Genomic DNA, 13768 nt, shown 5'->3' on the forward strand with positions numbered 1-13768 from the left:
GCACTGGCTCCTCCCTAGCATACCATTGAGAGCTCCTTGTGTAGACCACTTCACCCTAATCACTTTGTCACAACTAAGCTGACAGCAGATGAGCAGACTCAACCCAATCTTATCACACACACAATCGTTTTTGAAGAGAATCACTGCTATATGCAAATTTGACCCTCACTGTCGCATCTCAGCCTCTATCTGGTTAAACCGCAAGTTATGTATCGGACACTCATCTGTTATCTGGAAACTGTGGTTTGACAGAGGAATTCATCCTTATGCAGATACTTAAGGTGTTTGGGTGAGGACACGAAACATCTTACTATTACTCAATCCTGCTACGCTGCTCAAACAACTTGGCTTCTGCCCTTAAAACGGTGTGGGAGTCTGATCTGGGTGCATCATTCACAGAAGGAGAGTGGATTTGTTATTAAGAAATTTTTTAAAAGTATATTATATAAATATAAGATCCTGAACAGAGTCTACTAGACGTCATCTAAATTATATAAGGTCAAACTAAGAGATAGCCCTGAATGCTGGTAATGCCAGGGGGGAGACAACACCCTGATGCTCATGTTATGGGACTGCCATAACATAGAAGACTTCTGGGTGGGAATTCACACCCATATTGAATGTATTCAGAAATACAAATTTCCCTTCTCTCCTAGTCTTTTTGTTTTAGGTGATCCTTCTCTTCTAAGGGATCTTAGTCCCTCAGTTGCAGACTGGTTTGAAACAGCCCTCATGCTGGGCCACAAATTATTATGTGTGAATGGAAGGCCCCTGGTGCTCCCTCTGTGAACTCCTGGTATAGTCACGTTGGGTATCTGGCAGCACTGGAAAAGCTGTCTTTCAGACTTATGAATAATGTAGACTTTTACATGCTAAAATGTAATAATTGGGAAACCTACAATAAGGGCCCTGATGGAAGTTTGATTCATTAACTGTCTTGTCTTCCACTTTAGCGTGTAGCATTGTAAAAATATGCTGTTGGGTGTATTTCCCTTTTTTTTTCTTTTTTTTTCTCTCAAATCAGTGCTGTTTGTTACTTTATAAAGTGTAGCTGCACTGCAAACAGCTTCTCAGGCCTCCCCTCCTTTCATTACGTGAATCTATTTTATTTAATGCTGTATCATCTCAAGAGGGTTGCTCTCAAGCACTGATTTGTATTTCCTCTTTGTTTTGTTTGTTTGTTTTGTCTTTGTGTTATACTATTGTCTACATTGCATATGTTAAATGCAGCATCTTTAAAAATAATAAAAAATTATAAATCGGGAAAAAATGCAGTCCATTTACCATTTACAGAAGAAAAAAAGAGAGGTAGAAAATAGGGTTAGGGTTAGAGTTATATATATATATCATATATCATATATCATATATATGTAAAGCAGCAGCAGATAAACTGGATGGTTAAAACACTTAACAAACTATAGCTTCACTGAAGAGCTTTTATGGCTACTTACTTCGTTGTATTTTGACATTATTATTTGATGCAGCACGTTATGCAAGTTAATGTCATATATTATCCTCTTAACTCTGATTCATTCATCTGTCTCATGAAAGCAGCTTCAGTCTGGCTGCTGGCTTCGGCATAGAGGGTTCGTTTATTTTAAACACCCGTGTAGCAGGAGCTGTTGGTAATTTGTTGGTCCATGTTAACAGTAACAGCTGTCTCTGTGTCTCATACGAGGATACAGTGCTCAAACAGAAAACAAAACAAGTGCTTCTAGAAGCTACAACAGAAACTAAGGTAGGAAGCCAGTCTTAGCTAACAGCTGTGATGGAAGTCTGCATAAGTTACGCTATTTCTGAATTTGAGAGGTGGCTAAATGGCGCTCACACATTACATTTTTGTCAAGCTTCACATAGGCTTACATGTAAAATTCTTTTTGGGGCTACACTCAAAACATTCGGGGATTCAGCCCCGGCAAAAGAGGGACAAAGAAGATTGTCAGTGGGACAAAACCACTACATTTTACTTTTATGCTTTTTAACTATATCTTTCTCTTTCAGAACTGGTGCTTACGACATGCTGTCTGACCATGTCAGAGATCAAATATTTTTATTGTTGTTCTGAACGGCTACACTCAAAGGCAGAAAGAAAAGCTGACCATCACAGAGAGGGGAGGGGAGATAAGGAGACGAATGTCACAGAGAACATTGCTAAAGGGGTCTTAAAAGTCATCAAATTTAGCAAGTAAGATGTTAAGATGGCAATGCTGAGCATAAAACACCCAAATCTCTGACTGAACTGTTGCATTGTGGGTAATATAGGCCCCAGGTTTTGACAAGGAGGCAAAATGTGTGGAATAAAAAAGACAATATCTCTGGTACTACTTCATCAGATTTGATCCTTTTTAAAAAAAACAAAAATCATTCAGCACTACTCAGGAGATGGTACGAAATCCAGCAATTTATTTGTAACACAGCAAACACCGCAATTAATGATGCAAGAATTTGTTTAGGTTAGTACTGAGTTTTATGGTTGCTTCTTGGGTGGAAGCTAGTTAGCCTAGCTTGCTAGCTTCCACTTTCTGAGTGTAATACAAACTTAACTGCCCAATGTGCCCTTCCAAAAGTTAAATGTTATAGAGGGACAGACATTTTAAATCACTATGTGGGCTTGTTGAAAAGGGGGGGAAAAGCTTATTTCATTGTTCGTAGGCTATTACAGGACTGTGACATGCTCTAGTCAGTAGGGCACCACAGAACCTGACAGTGTTTTTCCTAGCAATGCCAGCCCTCAAATGTCAGTGAACAGCTGCCCTCCAGAGGACTAAAGCTTAGATATGTTCCCACTAATATCTAAAAACTGTTTCATCCTCTTTTTAGAAATGGAGAATTCTGCACAATAGCTGCATTACAGTTTCTGTTTCCTCAAACAAAAAGTGAGGAGAATCCAAATTTCAGTGCAGCTTTAAATCTTGAATGCCAGTGTGTCCACTATGATGGATTACCTATGTCAAGTAAGTTCAAAGCATCTACAAGTAGATTTTCTCAAGATTAACCGAAATAATTGGCTGCATGGACAGGAAGAGATAAGTTTAAACACTGTTGTATGCTGTAGTTAGTGGGCTAGAACTTGCATTAACACAGGTTTGGTCTTGTAAACTGGTTGACCTGTGTTTAGTCCCCATGTTGTTCCACCTAAAAGAACTCAAGCATGGATGCTGCACTGTAACTTATCCTCTATTCTTACTTCCCTGTGGAGAGCCACAAAGAGAAAAAGAGAATTCCCCCTCAAGCACTGATAAAGTATTACATTATTACTGGCTCTGCAACCTCTGATGGCGATTACCTGGACCCAGAGTGAATTATCCCTCACAGAAAAATTCTTCCCCCAACACATAAACACAAAAAGAGAAAACCACAGAAAGAATCCCACAGGACCTGCTGAAATGTGACTTCTTGCTCCCACGCCTGCTGCTGCAGACAGAGCTGTCTTTATGAAATTGCTGCTGTAGTTTTACACTCAACATGTCCTGGCGTTGTCACCTGTGCCTTGTTACTCTGAAAGAGCTGCAAGCCAATATTTCTGCTTCCCTGACTTGTAAAACCTCAACAACTTCAGGGACTCAGATCACAGGAAAGCTGCAACTGCGACTGTCACTACCTGACACCAATTACGCCCAGTCAGCTCTGCATGAGAGTTCACTCTTCCAGATGACTGTGAAAAAACTCTTGATTTTCCTCCTGTTCAGGTGCCAGGGCAAAGCTGTTCAAAGCTGCCTCAAGAAATCACTGTATTACAGTAATACCATAAAAGTTTTGTGGAAAATGTATCATTTAAGTCATTAAAATACATACATTAAATACTCAGGACACTGAGGTTGTGAGTGCTGTATAACTTGTATCAATTTTGGTGGAAATCCTATGTGTCCTAAATATCTTTCAGTGTTCCTGGTGCTGTATACTGGTGTGATTGAAAGAAAACAGTCACAGATGTGATATTTGGTCTTCAGAGGCCTGCTTTGTTTACTTCCATGCACACATTTTTTGGTTAACATCAAAATATGTCTGAAAAAAGACTTAGTCACTTAAACAAACATTTGTCACAAATACAAGAACGGAGGTGTTTGGCCAATTAAATAACATATGAGTCAATTAATTGTTTAAATCATTTTTCAAGAAAAAATGCTAAAAATGTACAGCCTCTCACAAAGACTGACTTATAGTAAATTCAACATCTTTGGGTTTTGGACTGTTGGTGGAACAAAACAAACTATTCAGATATGTCACCTTGGGCTGTTGGTTCTGAATCAAAAAGCTGCATTCTCTCACTTTGTTGTGATCAACAATAAAGACAGACAGAACAGACAAAACAGATTCTTGCAATTGTGGCTAAATCTAGAATTTAGATGTGCTGTATTAATAGATGTAATCAGATTTGGTCCGCATTTTGCAGTCAAAAATAATGTCCATGTGTTTTTCAAATTTATTGTTAATCATTTTTTATCATTAAAAAAGGAAGATAAAAGGTCTTTGGGGAAATATCAGAAATGTTCCTTCTTATCTAGCAGCTGGAGGGATGTGTCACATGTTCCCATCACCAGTTCCCAGATTCTAAGGAGACTCAAAGGTCTTCAAATGTCTTGTTCACTGACCAACTTCAATCAAATTCAGTTTAAAATGATATAACAGCAGCAAAAGCAGCAAATCATCCAAGTGGAGAAGCTGGAACCAGTGAATGTTTGGCATATTTGCTTGATGAATTATTAAACAATTAATTATCATTAACATTTTTGTCAATTGATTTTCGGTCGACAGTCATTGCTGTTTTAAATTTTATTTGAGATTTTGTGCAAACAGGACTTAAAGAAAAATAAAACACTGTTTTTTTAGGGGTCCAAGCAGTGAAACTCATAAACCATAACAGCTACAGTTCTCAAACTTGGTAGATAGGTTGGAAATCTCATCCACTACTCAGACAAATAAAGTTTGGTCATGACTGGCAAAAAGGGGAGTGGTTTATAAGCGTAAACTCACATATTCATCAATATTGCAGTCAAAACGTCCGAAAATCATTTAAATTTCACCGTAGGTCCTACAGAGCTGAAATTTTTTCAGCACATTCACTGATGTGTGATAAAAGTTTGTCTCACTGCAACCTATGGTCAATTCAGAAGTCCGTCACTCTATATTTTTCAAAATATGTTAAATCAGTTAACATCTATATCTCCAGAAGTCTTCATTCAATTGCTACCAAAGTTAAGACAGACATTCTTTAGATACTAGACACCACACGTTTCAATTGGTGTTCATATATGTCAAACAGTGAGTCCGCAGTGGTATTCAGTGTCTCACTGTAATTTGTACTGTATGCACAGCAATTTCTATTTGACCAATTGTTTGATCAAACTTCACCAAAGTATTTGACAATACACCAACATTTTGACTGTTGAAAGCATTTTAAGTTTGAATAGACAAAAATACCCCAGTTTTGCACATGTGATGACATTGCCTGAGTTTGTGAGAGGGTGTGTAAAAACCATGTCTCCCCAGCAGTGCAGTCTGTAAGTCACCTTCTCTGGGGATACAAAGGTTCAAGGTTCAAATCCCCATGTAGCCAAGTCCTTTTGCTTCTTGTCAGTTAAAGAATCAAGCATCCAAATCCTCGCAATCTGCTTGGACCCTGCTCATTGCTGCTTGCAGCTATATTTTATGTTTCATTTTTACACTGTACAAATCTTTTACAAAACACAATGACAGTTTAATTACTGAAATATCCATCTTCCTTCTTTACTTTTACTTGGATGGAAGCTGACTATGCTGCCTATGATCAAACATTTATTGTATGATGCAGTGGAGCCAGAGCTCCAACAAGGATATGAGGATTATTTTGGCGTTTTCATTGTGTAACCATTAAGTTGAACAGTGGGTCAGGCTTTCAAGATCTTCTCAGTATTTGATGTGGTTTGGACAGAGAGGGGAACCACAGGGGAACAGAGTGCAGAGTATCGATTGGCTGATGGATGCAGACATGAAGAGATTCGATCGCTTGAGATGCCTCTCTAAGAGGTTAATTCTGGGTGACTGCACAGACTGAATGCTGCGACTGTTAACCACAATGGAGGCTTTCATGTGACATACCCTACACTTTGACTGTCATATTGAAAGTCTTCAGTGGTTTGGAGCCCTGAGGTACAACAAAAGATAAAACTAGGAAACCTTTGTGCCTTTAGCTCCGGGCTAAAGGCACAACAGAACAGAACATAGCTCTTTGTGTCTAAAGTTTTTTGTGTGTTTTCTGGCATGTTTGTTTTTTGATGCCATTGTCTGAATGACAGTGAATTATATCTGGAACATGTGGTAACTGTTCCAGCTGACTCTTTACACACAGACAAAAGTAATCTCATACATTTTTAAACTTGTTGAACTTTTATTGCACTCACACCCAAAACAAAACAAAGAAGAGATCATTTTAGCCCACACTACACTGTAAAAATGTCAGCTTATATTAATTTATATGAATTGAACAATTACAAGTTGATAGGCCTTAGAAACCTAACTTATCACTTACCTATTTAAAGTAAAAACTGAAATTATGCCAACAAATAAAACTAGTCTCTTGCTCCAACAAAAGTGAGTCCTTTGAGTCTGTAATTCATTACAAAATGAGAAAGTTTTGTTGACTGTCTACTCATGCTGCAGCTCGCTAAGCCTTCTGTATGATTGTATGTTTTGAAAGCACAAGAGAGAGAGAATGATGGCTAATTTCATTGTAATCTCAGCTCCATTATCACAAGAGACAGACCCTTTCAAGGCTATTTCCATCATAGTTACGATCGGGAGTAGTGATGACTATGTACGCATCTTTGAGAGACAGATGCATTTACATTTTATCAACATCTGGCTAGAATGCTCAAACCACCTGCCTCAGATTGTTTAAACCCAAGGTGCATTTACACTTCACTTTTTTGATGTCTGATGTGATCCGAGCTGGCCAAGACAATTGATTCACATTTTGGGGCTAAACAACTAATACCTAGGGCCAGATGTACACACAAAACACAAGCATACACCATTTTCTACACATTAACTACTTTAAAAGAATGTGCGCACCTCAAGTATACTTTAGACCAGTTTATACATGTGGTCCTGGGGTGATCTGAGGCTGATAAGATCCTACACAGCAATTTGTAAAATGTAAAGTGCAGTTATAAACTTAATTTTGATTTGATCAATTTTATCATTTTATTAGACGTTATTTTATTTCTTCTTTTATTTATTAATTGCTAATGTTCTTTTAATTTGATCCTTTATTCGGAAGCACTTTGTAAAGTCTATTTTGATACTGGCGCTATAAACTAAATATTTTTGATTTTTAATAATGATGATTGAGATATCTGATGATTTTGATGATGATTTACAGGTGATGAATTGATGACACAGGTGTTATAAATAACTACAGCTGCGCCTAATGAAAGCTGTTACTGGAGAACATTGCCGATGTGGCAGAGTTGGTAAAGTGGCATTTCCTCCTTGTTGTTATTTTTTTGACAGGTTTTATGAGTGGTGGAGCGGACAGAAGCATTGATATGCAAATTGCTCATTAATGGCATGTGACATCCAGTTATGATGGTGGGAGTAGATGTTCCACAGTGATTAAGATCTGTCAAACAGAATCATGTGTAAATATGACTATAAATCTGATGCAAAGAATGTGCATGCATATTTCTGTTCTTCTTTGTGCATACACACAGCTTTAGTCAGGAATCTACACAGTTTTATGCCTCTCAAACTCAAACTACCTGGGGTCCACTGGACAGGTTGTTCCCTCCTTGGGGGTCCTGAACTTGGTGTTTTATTGTTTCTCAACAATAAACTATAAATGTAAATATAAACTATTTGCTCTCCAAAGCTGAGCCTCTTGTCTCCCCCTCTCCTCTCACTTGTAGCATTACTATGTGCCAGTGGCATAAGCAGAAATTGTATTTTGGATGGGCCAGTACAAACGTGGGCGGGCCATCTTTTCTCAGAAAAATAGGGCTTATAAAAACTTAAAAAGTAGGAAAAAGGACAAACATAGACGAACTGAAAAAACAGCAACAATTTTACTTTGCAACATTTTGCAAATATGAAGCAGTGAAAAATGACAACAGGTCTACGTTTGTTGTTTTCATAGCCTACAAAACAAGGCGCAAATGCCTGGGTTTGGCATTGAATACAGAGATGATCTCATCATAATTCAGAGTCAAGAGCTCCTTTTCAGGACAAGGACAAGAGGGCCAGGGTGTCAAGACAGGTGGTACTCATGGATGCTCTGAGGTCCGTTTTAATCTGACTAGCAGTGGAGAACAGTCTCTCAACACTACAAGAAGTCATGATAAAGGTGATGATGACTCGAGGTTTGGAAAAATATCTGGAGCACAAGTGGATGGAGCGCTCCTGGATGGAGCTCTTTTTGCGCTTCCACAAACTTTTCTTGTCAGCTGCTGCCTTTCATGAAACTGTGTATATTGTTCAGTGGATCAAAGACTGTGCTAACTTGCCCAGACACCTTTGATGCTGCACAGAGCACCTAATTCAGTCTGTGAGAATTACAGTGGACACAGCTTGAGGAAAAGTTTGTTCTAGAATCACATGCACACCTCCCTTGTTTCCTGACTTAACGGAGGCCCTGTTGAAACTGAAGCCAATGTACAGAGATGGGTCAAGTTGCAGTGGTTCAATCACCTGTAATATCTTTGAAATATCACTTGCACTCATCACGCTTGTGTCCATGAACCCCATTGCCCATTCTTTTATTTTCCCTGCGTGAACATATCTCACACCAACAGCTACAAGTTCACACTTTGACTCATCCTTATATTTGTCTGCCATTAGAGCATAATAGGTGCCTGGTGTCTGGCAAGAAGCTGCTGACTCCAGCAGCTTATTTTGAACATCTGGGCTCATCAAAGTTCTGTTTCTAGGCAGCTGCTCTAGACAATTTTGGATCTGTGGATCATATTTGCACAACTTGAACAGTTCTATAAAGTTTCTTTATTGAAAGCATCTGCATGTGTCCACATAGGGGGGTGCCCTGCTTGGTATAAAACAGTCCATATCTAAAATGGTCCTGATTCCTCTTGATAAATGAAGAGTCCATGGCATCACGATTCATTTAGCTGAACACATTTTCCCAGCTTGCAATTTGGCTGGCCCTGTAATTTTGAAACTTGTCCAGTGAAACAGAGAGGGCCTCACAAATGAGCCATCAGCTCCGCTGGGTAAATGTTTGCACATTTAACAGAAAAGAGTGTCCTTATTTACACTGTATTCCAACCAAGAAAACTGTCCATACCACTTTGATGAGAAGCACATTGATTTTCCATTCTTGACAGTGCAGGGAAATACCTTCAAATTTAGCTGTGAAGGTGGTTCATCAATTGCAGATAAATTGCATCAGGCCGACCAGGAGAGAACACTGGTCCGGAGGGGCAAGCGACCGGGTTAAATTTCTTGTGGGCTAATGAATCTGAAGAACTGGGCTGGGTGGACTTGGTTGATGGAGGCAGTGGCGTGCCTTCTTCCTCAACTCTTGCTTTTTTGAAATAACACATTAAAGAACTTTGTTTAGCTATTGTTTTGTCAGTAATGTTACATCGGCTGAAAAGCTAGCTAGCTAGCTGGTTGAAGGCAGCCCAGAGAGTCTGCCTGTCAGAACCAGAGCAACCAACTAGCAGTCCTGTCCCCCAGATCAACACTCCATTAGGTTTAGAGAGAGACAGGTTCTGTTGGTCATGGCTGAAGTTTTTACTGTATAATGACAAATTGCACACAGCTCTGCGTAAAATAAAACCCTGCCCTCTCATTCATTTGACTCATTCATTGGGGCAATGCATTGACACACAGCAGGGGTGCCAATACAGAGTGCTCTGACACAACAATGCAGGGCTGTCTGGCAAAAAAGTTGAACCTGGCTCAACTTTTGCTGTAATGAATGTGTGGAGTTATCCAGCAAGTCGCTGCATTGGCCAATCACATGCAGTACTGTGCAAAAGTTTTAGGCACCCTAGATGTTTGATTCTTATCCATTATGCAATACCACCAGGGAGGTGTCTGATCGGTCCCAAATTTATTCATGACATGACAATGACCCCAAGCATACAGCTAGAGTCATAAAGAACTATTTTCAGCAACGAAAAGAATGATGAGTCCTGCAACAGATGGTATGGTACGGCCCCCACAGAGCCCTGATCTCAACATCATGGAGTCAATCTGGGATTACATGAAGAAGCACCTGAGATGGCCTAAATAATATATCTACAGAAGAACATTCTTTCTCCAGGATACAACAACATACCTGCAAGTTACCATGAAGAACTGTATTAAAGTGAACCAAGGAGAACTGCTGCTGTTTTAAAGGCAAAGCTGCTCACAGCAAATATTGATTTCATTTAGGTTTCTGCTGCTTACTCAACTTTGTAAGAAGTTAATTGATAAATTAAAATAATTTATAGCAATATTTTTGTAAGCATTCTCACTTTACCTTTAGTGCCTAAAACTTTTGCACAGTATTGTACATACAAGCGTACATTCCTGGTGGTGGTAACATGAACACTGTGTTTCTGCTGTTTACTCACAATCATCATTGTAAGATAAAACAGATAAAACAGTTTATTAATTTGTTGTGAGAGTGTGAGAAGGAATAATACAGTCCAGCACTTCCTTGGTTTTCCTCATAACTTTAATCTGAGTCTGAGTCTGAACACAGATTGGTCAAGGTTTGTTTTAGTGCTTGTGTTGCGGTGGGAGAGAGGCTACTCTGCATTATGAGGGAACGCTGGCACATACTGGCTGCCACTCCTTTTTGCTAAATTGACAATTGACTGTGAACTTCACTGCTCATGTGATTTAAGTGGCCTACCTGCATTTTGTTCAGGCTTTTCATATTTTCTGTCTGCATGCTTTGATCACTCCCTGAGTTAAAATATATTCTATTAAATTGGTGGACTTTGGATTAATCAGTGTAAAGTGCTGCCTATCTGCTCAACTGGGATCCCTTTTCTCCAGAGGACAGCTGTCTCTTCATCCAGCCTGCCGGCTCAGGTGTGCCACAAATCCCCGACTGGCTCCCCTGCACTCTCTATCAGCATGGAAATCACCTGCAGCTGCACTGTCGCTGTGACGGACTCTAGTGACCGGGGTTTTTCTTAAACTGGAGCTCCCTTCATGTTTGCTCACCAATGCTGCCATTCTATCCAAGTGACAAAACTGCTTTAATTATGATGTTCTACACTGCTACAGAATTTACGCAGCTTCATAATCACATCCAACAAGGGGTATTTAACCCGCTCCCAAGAGTTTAGGATTTTAAGAAACAGACATTGTTACATCTGTAGAGGCTCTCGCTGCGGTTTCAATATGGAATTTAGAAACAAAACAAACCTGGGTGTCATCATTGGAAACAGTGCAAGACTACCCTGTACCCGGCAAGATGCAAAATATGGAGTGGATCACAACTCTACAATACATCTCTGAGCAGTGTCTTTGATCTTCATGCCGCTGACAAAACACGTGAGGTCAGTTTTTCAGCCTCTGCTCCCTGGTTCACTCACAAATTATATAAAATAAAAACAGCTGGACATGACCTGGAATGATGCCTCAGACACTCTGGGCTTACAGTCCATCACATCAAAGGACTTACTCAAAGTCCCTTAAAGATGCTCTGTCACAGTTCTAATCTAGCCTAATTAATAACAATCCTGGCAACCATGAGCATCTTTTTTTCCACCATAATCATCATTGACTTTTTCAGAGCCAAGGTCAACAACATCTGCTCTCTGATGTCCAGCTCTTCCTCTTTGCCTCCTTCTGTCATCAACCCTGTCTGGGAGCTCGCCATCTCTCCTAAATTTTACTGGCATCAAGCAGAGCCACATCCCCCTACATACAGGACCTCATCACACCACAAACCTCTACCCGCACCCTCAGATCTTCCAAGAGCTTGCTTGTCCAGGTCCCAATAGGAAATCAATAGGAATATACTAAATGTAGGTATGTATGTACATAATTTTGTACATGACACAATTTCACTATTACACTTATACTTTTATACTATCATAATTCTTCTGTAGCTCCAACTCCACTTCCTGGATTGTATTTCATTGTCTCACTGGTACCTTAAACAACATGCCCTCACCACTGCAGCCCCTTGCATTGCTTTAACACAGGGCTGTTTTCAGTCTGAGTGTAGCCTTAGGCACTGCTTGCTAGATGGTAAGTTCTAAATAACAAGCCAATTTTAATACTCTGATTTTGCAGCCCTGCTAGAAAATGAAATGGTTACTCTAAAGTAAAAACACTGGAGGGGAAAACAAAATACGAAAATATAAAACATGTATTTGCAGGATGGATGAAACAAAGTTTAAAGTATGTGTTGAGCCATATGAAATTGTCATGCAGGCTGGAACTTGCCCTGACTATAATCCCCTGTCAGTATCTCAATTGCACGCACCTCATTTGTGTCGTTTCATCTGAACCATCATCTAAAGAGACATCAGTGTCTGATGACGACGGCACAGCTGGGATACAGCTGCATCACCTGTCAGTCTGCAAGTGCTCTGTGGTGTTTTTTGATGCCTTGGACCATCTGAATAATGATAAGGGGCACAGTCATTATTTCCCATGCAGTTATTCTAATTTGATGCCCTGCCTCATGACGAAACAAATCCTGAAATATTAGTCACTGCATGTTTCACCTTGAAATAAACAGTTTGACAAAGAGCCAAACGCATTAAAACTGTTTCTGTATATATACTGTACAGATCTGTTCAACCACAGTTCATATATTCCTACGGCATGCATTTTTTAAATTCATCATTTGCATCTGCATTATTGATATACTGTTTGTAAATTCATTATTTAATAATCTGGCTTATGATTACAGGGTCTCATTATTTATAGATATATTTAGTAATATGATGTAAAAATGGAAGTCTCTGTACGTAAATATATGTCATGTCAATAAAGCCTATAGTTTCTGCCTGACACTCAGAGGTTTTCAGTGTCACCTGTGACTGAATGACACCAACTGATAGTTAAAATGTGTCTCTTGTTGAAAGACAACGGACTGTCCTGCTATATCTCTAAACGTTGACAGTATTATATTACATCATTACTAGACACCCGAGTTGCTTTTATTATTTGTCCTGGTATAAAATTGTTATACCCAACAGACTGTTGACTGAGAACTGAATGAATCTACACTGTAGTCACACCAGTAACTGATGGAGCCATCTGACCACAGGAAACAAAGAACAAAGTTTTTTTTTTTTTATCCCAAGCCAAAATGTGCAAACAGATACAATTTTAGTCATGAACTGAAGCTGTCTGGCTAAAATTTTTCTATGAAAAGCAGACAGAGAAGCTCAGAGAGAAGCAGGGCGTAATGTTTGTTTTTTGATTAGAAAAGGATCACAAGTCCTTATTAAAATGAGAAAAGAACTCAACAGAGAGACGAAATAGTGTAAAAGCTCAGACACAGACTTGTTCATGGCCAAGTGTGCATGCTTTCAAAAGAACAGAAATATGAAAATAATTGATAGAAGAAGAGAGTGTGGAAATGGAGAGCAGGAAAATGAGCTCCCAAGAGGACAGAGTTGAGCAGAGAAAGGTTGATCTGATGAAAGAGAAGAAGAGAGGAAGTGATCTCAGATTTTGTAGAGAAGAAGAGTGCAACAAAGATGAAGACAGAGCATCACACACATTCTGCATGCAGTCTACATACCTAACAGTGACTCACATTAACACATACCTGAATCACAGCACATTACATTCCCAAACTCTCTGAACA

The 13768-nt window shown here is 39.3% G+C and overlaps 1 protein-coding gene across 1 annotated transcript in view; it reads right to left on the reverse strand.

Annotated features, from left to right (window-relative positions):
• Positions 1-12550, reverse strand: part of htr2aa (5-hydroxytryptamine (serotonin) receptor 2A, genome duplicate a) — a 51848-nt gene extending 39298 nt beyond the window's left edge. Inside the window, exon 1 of the mRNA XM_044365719.1 lies at positions 12431-12550. The gene's annotated coding sequence lies outside the window, so the exon portion shown is untranslated. The remainder of the gene's footprint in view (positions 1-12430) is intronic.
• Between the last annotated feature and the right edge of the window lie 1218 nt (positions 12551-13768).

This window comes from Thunnus albacares, chromosome 11, assembly GCF_914725855.1.
Source record: "Thunnus albacares chromosome 11, fThuAlb1.1, whole genome shotgun sequence".
Taxonomy (NCBI): Eukaryota; Metazoa; Chordata; class Actinopteri; order Scombriformes; family Scombridae; genus Thunnus; species Thunnus albacares.